The sequence below is a fragment of the Carcharhinus amblyrhynchos genome, chromosome 7 (assembly GCF_965287045.1).
Source record: "Carcharhinus amblyrhynchos chromosome 7, sCarAmb.v2.hapA, whole genome shotgun sequence".
In the NCBI taxonomy this organism is placed as follows: Eukaryota; Metazoa; Chordata; class Chondrichthyes; order Carcharhiniformes; family Carcharhinidae; genus Carcharhinus; species Carcharhinus amblyrhynchos.
The window spans coordinates 69478350-69485543 of NC_137330.1; the positions used below are offsets into that span (position 1 = coordinate 69478350).

At 39.6% G+C, this 7194-nt stretch overlaps 1 protein-coding gene across 1 annotated transcript in view; it reads left to right on the top strand.

Annotated features, from left to right (window-relative positions):
- The window catches only part of cep85l (centrosomal protein 85L), a 213312-nt gene that overhangs the window by 87849 nt on the left and 118269 nt on the right, over window positions 1-7194 (top strand). The gene's annotated exons all lie outside the window — the stretch shown is intronic.

Here is a 7194-nt window from a genome sequence, read left to right on the forward strand (position 1 = left end):
CCCCAGCCCTCTCCAGTAGCACTCAGCTTTTCACAGAGCTTTTTCACATTAATGGCCATGCAGAATGAAATTGCACTCTGGGACCAACCACATCTGTGAATGTGTTTCACGCCTGGGTCCACCAAGTGTGCACGCCCACAGGTGAGAAATTCAGGCCAAGGTAGCATTCCTTCATTCATGACCTCGGAAAGCAATACAAACATTGGCCAGAATTTTCTGATTTTTTTTTCCAGAGTATAATTTTGAGGTGGGGATAGTAGAGGGAGCCCATCAACTGGGTTGACCCACCATATTTTCAAACACTTTGTGAAAAAGAATGTAAGGGTCAGGTCCCTAGGCATCATCCTGGCAGAAGGGGCTCTGATTGACTCTGCCCCGCCAGCAACTTAGGCTTTTGAAAGGGCAATGCTGGGGGGAGGAGCAGTGCCCGGGTACTCCCTGGGCATGACCCTCCTCCCCCACAGGGGCTGTACTCAGCTATGTGCGTCAAATGGGTTCTGTTCTCCAGGTGCATGGTGCAGGAAATGTGTCACGTGGTACTAAAATGTGAATGGACCATGTCATGTGTGGAACAATAATCATATTTTAATTAATGCAAATGGAAATGCCAGCTTTTAAAGTCATGATCCCCATTACATCATTGGAGGGAGGTGGAGGACAATTGAGGGGGGAAATCCTGATGGTGTAAAGGTTATTTTCGGACTCCCGCTCAATTATCTTGCCTCTTCTATCGCTCCCATCCCCTGAAAACATTGTTTTGTTGGGAGGGTCATACGGAAAATCCCCCCCTCTATGAATAGATAAAATAAACCTCATTGTACTACACTGTGAGTTTGATAAGGAGTTCAAGGGTTAAAATCTTGAGTTTATTTTTGAAGGTATCACATCAGCGAAACAGTTTCCTCATAGAAGTGTCATTTTCATTGCATGCCAAGTGGGATTGTTCAGCACGTGTTAGTGTGCAGTGCACTAAATTTAGTGAAGCAGGCACAAAGCTCGAGTTTTCCTGAATGTGATATTCTTGTGCCTTTTTAATCTGTTCAGCTGAGACAATCAGTACAGACCCCAATACGCTTTGCTATATGTTTGAATTGTCTTATTGTGGCACTGTTGGGGGAGCCTTGGCTTCAGATTATCACTACAGTTGAATTCACAGCTTTTATATCAAAGGGTTGACATAATTCTACCTCCATCTTATTATTTTGTGGCATCATGGACTAATATTACAATTGGAGTTTATTTTCTGGCTGCCATTTACTCCAGACTGAATACAGAGTGGAAGGCATTGTCTCCATTATATACGCTATTCTGAATTACAGATGTGGTATGAAATCTGCACAGGAATAAATATACCATCATCTTTGTCCCAAGGTTATTTCACAAATGAGGAAAAATATGCCCCAAGAGTGGACATTAATTAGTGTAGGGAAAAATTTAGAGAGGTGACCATCAGATTAAGTCTGGAAATTTTCTTCCGCCTTGACTGCTTGAATTTAATACTGATTTGCTGGACACCAAGTTTAGAAATGTCAGTAGAGTCCGATATCAGACAGTGTTTACTGCTTTTAGATGTGTAATAAGTGCTGTACCTCACTAATGCCTTTCTTAAACATTTCATTGATACACCTGGGTAAACACACATATCTGAATGATTCACTTTAGAAATGAAATTCTGCTAATTATTGATTAGCTGATGTCCATAAATTCTCTGGTTGCATCTATTTTTGGTGGCGTTGCAAAAGAAAATAACTACATGTGATTTTGGAAATATTGAGGATGTACCATGAAAATAATCATACATTCAGAACAACTTTTGAATCTCTTAAGTGTTTTGTCCTGACTGCAATTGGTACATTTGAAACACAGCAGTTATTGCAAAGGTCCTTGTAGACATTGAATGTCGTGTTCTCAGATATGTAGCACAGTAAGTCTCGAATTAGTGGTCGCATTTTGATTGGATTTTTTCTTCCCAGATCTGAAAGCAATAGTAGCTGCACAAAGTCTTCAGGACATAGCAAGAATATACAGAATTCAGCAGAAGAAAAAAAATCACATTAGTTTAACAATAATAAACATTAATAACAACACAATGATAATTAGAAGGAAATTCAGGATCAGGCTGAAACCTCGGTTGTTTGCCAGATAATCCATTCCGTCTTTTGCTCTGCACAGTTGACGTTGATAGTATGCTGTGAATTAAGTTGTACGCCTTGTAGAAACTATTGATGCCTCTTTATTTTTGTTGCCTGACGCATCTATGTTCAGCATTTCAACTTTCCATCATCTTTTACTTTTCCACTTCCCTGTTGAATAAATAAATATTTCATGAGGATTTCTACACAAGCACAGAGGGCGTATTACTAAAATTCTACTATCACCTGATATTAGAGAAGGACATTAGATTTATTTATAACTAATAACTGCACATCAAAATGGAATTGCGTTGCTTATGGTTTTAAAACTTTGGGTCATCTGTCCTGTTATTTCCTTCTGTGGCTCAGTGTATCACTCTTATTAAATGACTTTTGTTATGTTAAATATGCTAATAAATACAAGTTACTGTTGTTGTTTATATCAGTTACACTTTGTTAAACATTTATTAATGACAATCTTTCTCCTGGGTCAAATGTGCTTATGAATTGGAAGCCCTATTTAAATTTAACCCCAGATCTACTGACTAATCTTCTTACATGAAATGTTTTTCTTGCTCTCTCTCTTTCTCTCTTTCTCCCTCCTCCCTCTGCCCAACACAACTCACTAAACAACATAACTGAGCACATTGATATGAATTTAACTATTTGTAGGCTAAGCCTCCACTTGAGTTGCTTTTACTTTGGTGGAGAAATCTTACTGAGAGGGAAAGGTTAATGCTTTCCAGACACCGTTTTGCTTGCTACCATATAAAGTAATTTGGAAGGGCTGCTGCTCAGAGTGGAGGTACTTTTACTCTTCATGGGGAGTCGTCCAAAAAACAATTTTATACTTTATTTTTAAATGCGGATGAAGACTTTGACCATTTAGGGTAAAGTGTAAAGCATTCTTGTAGTTGAGTAAATATGAAACATGCCATAACATGTAAAACATTCATTGTATGTCTGTTTTCCAATAATAATATAGCATAGCATTACTTAGGGTTTATATGCAAATATGGTGTTGTGTATGATTTCATTTCTGTTCTCCCAGGTAATGAATGGATATGTTTTCCTGCAGTTATGAATTTTTCAGGGTTACGTGCAAGACTCTGCAATGTTTCTTAGTCACAGCTTGAGGACAAATGATGCACTAGCCATAACATTCTGTTTCTCCTGCAATATATTGAATGCAGTGGCTCACAAAATCTCCCTCATATTTTCATAGAAAATATTAGATGCAGATTAACTTTGATTTAAAAAAATCAAAACTGCATTTTACTTCATCAAACCCTTTTATTATATTCCAGCGAGGTTTTTCTAACAGTTGGTTGTTTAATGAGAAAGGGTTTTTGAGCAAAACAGGCAATGTGTCACACACTATAAATTGGAGAGACTAATATTTACTGTTCTATTAATGCTGCATATAAAGTAACATTCAATTTTTGTTGACATCAAGTGGGTTGAATACAAATTATCGTTCATTGGGTGTAATTATCAGCACTGTCTTTATATTGCAATTTTCAAAATAGAAATTGCAGTACATCCATTGTTCCTTTATAATCCCCAAAATTTTCCTTCTTCCTCATTAATGGTCTTTCCAAGTTTTATGGGTGCCAATAACTGTTTGGTTTCTTTCCCAGATTTATCAATCTGGAAAAATCATGTTTATCACTGTCATGCCAAGACTGTTGCTGGCCTCACCCAATTTCCATACACATTCTCCCAGAAGGACAGCAGGGGACATAGACTAATGGCTTGAATCCAATTTGTCATCCTTTGCGATGTGGGTATCATAACGGCCTTTTTTCTAATCTAATGGTACCTCATCACTGTCCAGTTAGTGACTTCCTTGGAATAATTATGAATGTATTACAAATCTCTGTCCCAATCTCCTATATCATTCTGTGAGAAATACTGTCTATTCCTGTGGATTTATTGCTTCTGTCCTATTTAAACCTGCAAGGACTTCTGTTTCATTTATACTGAATTTCCCTAGGTTAATTCCTTTGGGAAAGGTATGTACTCACATTATCTCTTATGAAAACATGTAGGAAGCTATCAATGGGAACATTTACTGTGCTCATTCTCTGCTTTGAATCTGCATATATCTTTAATGACTCTCATCTCTGACTGCCTTCATACTGTTAAATTTTTTTTGCCATTCTGGCGTTTTTTTCCCTCCTCTCCTTGTCCTGTTGGGCTTGTTTTTGCATAGTCTGATATTTAGCCTGTCGAGCCTTTTCTGTCGAATTTGTTAAAGGTCATTTTCTCTTGCTTTGTTTTGTAGTTGTTAAAGATTTAGGTCTACATTTTTATCACTTGGTCGGGTGCGTGGAGTCAGGAGATTTCCTGGCTCGGTGAACTGGACCATTAAATGTGTCCACCTGCAAGTTGGATTTTCAGTTTGGGAAGTAGGGGAGGGGTGGTGGACTGAATCAGGAGTTGGGACCTGGAGTAAATGCGTAAGCTGCAGGGTGTAGAGGTGGGCTGGGCCCAAGGCCTGCTTCGGTGCTCTGGCATTGTGTTTAAATAAACAAAACCATTCTTCCAGCCTCACTTCTCACCACATTTCACTCTCATACATTCCGCATGTCCTATCCATGTCAAACCATGCCCATCACCCACCATCCATGACCCATGTGCTCCCTATAGCAACTTATTGTCCATCTATCCACTCTTATGCTAACTTAATGCCTTCTACCCAACCTATGCCCTATGATTCATACCCGCTTGGGAGCTTAATGCCAAATAATGCTAACCCATGCACCCCACCCACCACCCTTTGCCCTTACCCCCTCCATGTCAACTTGTCTAGTATCCTTGGACAGCTCCTTGATGTCTTTGATGCTATCTGGATAGCTTTGACAGGTTTGCCTTTTCATGGATAGCTTTGAAAGCTCTGATTGAAAGCTCTTAACTGACACTTATTGGACAGATTTGACACTTTCTGGATGGTGACAGATTTGCCAGGTTTAAAACTTCCCAGACAGGTTTGACAGTTGGCCAGACCTTTAACAGTTTCTTGAGTGCTGGACAGTTCCTTGACAGATAGACAGCTCTTTGATAGCTTGACAGTTTTAATAATGTTCACTTTTAACAATCCCAAAGGGTGCTTTACTTCTACCAAAGGCCAAAACCCTTCCAAGGAGTAGCTCAACTCTCCAAAGAGGTACCCTGGTTATCCAAGCACATCCACCAAGTTTAGCCTCCTCCTACTTATTGTATTCTGTACACTCTGGGTTCCACACTCCTGTTCTTTCAAAATCCCATTTCTGTGGAGACGGCTGGTAATTTAAATTGTGCACTTGTGAACCCTGACTGATTCCAATCCTGTTCCCATAAAGGTGGGAAATGTTCAGGGGTGAAACTTGGAACACGTAGGTATTTGCTGCATTTTTCCGAAGATGGAATGGTTCTCCATCTTGGCAAAATTCTGTACCCGAGTTTGCGATTATCTACATGCTCCCTAATATGAGCACAAAATTCCCTAATATGAGCACAAAATTTTACATTCTTTACAGGCAAAATGTTCAATTTCCACCATCCCAGATCCCATATTGTGTTGAATTTAATCATTCTATAATCACTGTCTGTAGCGATGCTGTGATTTCTATGTTTAGCACATTGACTGACTTATAAATAGCAGGTTGAGAAGAGCACTATCTCTCCAAGAGTTTCTGATGCTCATAGTCATGAAGCAAATGTAGATTACATTTGTCAACTGTTCATCAGTTTTTGTAATTCATACTAGGTCGATTCAAGTTGCACATTAAAATAACTCTCAAATGTCCTTTCCATCACTTCATCAACCAAACTAGTTTGCTTCTTGTGCTGATGTGTGGTTTAAAGAAGGTCTCTACTGTAATGGGGATGGCATGGTGGCACAGTGGTTAACACTGCTGCCTCACAGTGCCATGGATCTGGGTTCGATTCCTAACTTGGGTCACTTTCTGTACGTTCTCCCTGTATCTGCGTGAGTTTCCCCCGGATGCTCCAGTTTCTTCCCACGGTCTGAAAGGTGTGCTGGTTAGGTGCTTTGACCTGAACAGGTGCTGGATTTTGGTGACTAGGGGAATTTCACAGTGACTTCATTTCAGTGTTAATGTAGCCTTACTTGTGACTAATACATAAACTTTAAAAAATGTTATTGGTTAATTTTAAAATAAATTTCGAGAAAACGTCAAAGTCTCTCCTTCCATTCAATTCATATTCTAATTATGCTTTGTTAACAGCTCTCTGACAGGAATTTCTTTTTGCAGCCTAACAATCAGTTGAAATCACTCATAACATTATTTGGTCATTCTAATATAATTCCATGGTGCAATCACGTGTTTACTAAAGACTAGTGAGCTGAGGCAATTTCATATTAATGACATAATATCATTGAATTCTGCTGTCTTCATGAGCCAATGGCAATATTCCCAAGTGAGTTATAGTAGTCACCATGAAGAATTTGTGTGATTTGAAGTTCTAAAGTGAGCTTTCATGTCAGAGGAGCAGGGAACTGTAAGGACACAGAATGCATTCACAAACTTACCAGGCAACCCATAACCTTAATATGAATTAATTGCATAAAGTTATTTTAATTGGCACATTGTCAAACTGTTGGGTGACACGTGCAGCAATTTTTCAATGGTGTGTGGATATGGGAGGCATGGTGGTTAGCACTGCTGCCTCACAGCGCCAGGGACATGGGTTCAACTCTGGCCTTGGGTGGCTGTCGCTGTGGAGTTTATGTATTCTCACTGTGTCCAAATCGGTTTCCTCTGGGAGTTCCAGTTTCCTCCCACAGTCCAAAGATGTGGAGGTTAGGTGGATTGGCCATGTTAAATTGTCCCTTATGGTGCCCCAAATATGTAGGCTAGGGGAATTAGCAAGGTAAATATGTGGTTATACAGGGTTAAGGCCTAGGTAAGATGCTCTGTAAGAGAGATCGTGCAAACTGGATTGGCCAAATAGCCTCCTTCTGCACTGTAGGGATTCTATGACACCAAATTTCTGTGGCTACGCAATTGCAGGGTTCAAGGCAGTAACGTCATGAGGTGTTAAGGCAGGCCAGGGG